The sequence below is a fragment of the Lygodium microphyllum genome, chromosome 3 (genome assembly GCF_053477565.2).
Source record: "Lygodium microphyllum isolate KBCC chromosome 3, Lygodium_microphyllum_v1.1.10, whole genome shotgun sequence".
Lineage (NCBI taxonomy): Eukaryota > Viridiplantae > Streptophyta > Polypodiopsida > Schizaeales > Lygodiaceae > Lygodium > Lygodium microphyllum.
The window spans coordinates 147763864-147765408 of record NC_141137.1 but is presented as its reverse complement, the minus strand read 5'-3'; positions in this window follow the sequence as shown (position 1 = coordinate 147765408).

The following is a 1545-nucleotide window of genomic DNA, read 5'->3' as shown; positions in this document are numbered from 1 at the left end:
CCTAGTTATTAAAAAACCTTGAATGCCTATCAACTCTACATCTTCCAATAATACTCCATGGAAACTTTATAGGTTATACCTCCTAAGTTGCACTTTTACATTGTAAGGTGTACTCTAGATTTTTATTTTTTTTTAGAGTTGGATGGGTAAATTAATGCTCTGTATGTGTGCGTGTGCGTGTGCGTGTGCGTGCGTGTGCGTGTGCATTTGGAAATCATGCCCATTAGTACGCTACATCTTCCAATAGTACTCCATGGAAATTTTTACCTTCGTTAAGTTGCACTTTTACATTGCAGGTGTTCTGTAGAATTTTTTAAGTTGGAGTAGATAAATCCATGCTATGTTGTGTACTCTCTCTCTCTCTCTCTCTCTCTCTCTCTCTCTCTCTCTCTCTCTCTCTCATATATATATATATATATATATATATATATATATTCCAATAGTACTCCGTTGAAATTTATACCTAAGTTGCAATGTTACATTACAAGGTGTACCCTAGAATTTTTTAAGTTGGGAGTGAATAAATACACGCTATGTTGGGCTCTCTCTCTCTCTCTCTCTCTCTCTCTCTCTCTCTCTCTCTCTCTCTCTATATATATATATATATATATATATATATATATATATATATATATATATATGTATGTATGTATGTATGTATGTATGTATGTATGTATGTATGTATAGGTACATTTGGAAAGCATGCCATTAGTACTCTGCATCTTCCAATAGTACTCCATGGAAATTTATGCCTTCTAATTTGCACTTTTATCTTGCAAGTTGTACTCTGCAATTTTTTAAGTTGGAGTGGATAAATCCATGCTATGTTTCTGTGTGTGTGTGTGTGTGTGTGTGCGCGTGCGCACCTTTGGAAAGCATGCCCATTAGTACTCTACAACTTCCAACAGTACTCCATGGAAATTTATATCTTACAAGTTGCACTTTTTATCTTGCAAGTTGTACTCTGGAATTTTTGAAGTTGGATATAAATCCATGTTATGTTGTGCGCTTGCTCTCTCTCTCTCTCTCTCTCTCTCTCTCTCTCCCCCTGCCCCCACCAAAAAAAAACCCCAAGAGCTCCACCAGCTATGACTCCATGTTATCACAATCTTATCTAATTTTTGTTTCCACCTGACCTTAAGAATCCATAAGCAGTCCTCCCTCTCTTTTTGCTTTCTTTTTTCTTTTCTTTTGCTGCCTCATAAGCAGGCTATTGTTTTAACCCGTCGTAATTTCCCTCCAACAAACTGATTAGCTTTTACAAGTGATTTTTAGAAGCCCAACAAACTCTACTGCACCTGAATGAAAGCAAGGTGAGAAAGAGAGCCAAATATTCATGCTAGATAGGCAATTTACATGGAACCGTTGTGGTAATAGGTCACAGGAGATGCCCTACAACCAAAAAAAGCAGCAGAAAACAAAGACCAGAGCAGGTTTCTGATTTGAGAAGGATGATGTGGGTCACTAAACATTAATTTCTTCATTTGCTATTTGTTCCCTTGACAAAAAAATCTTCTAGGTAAGAAATGATCACTATGGTGGGCC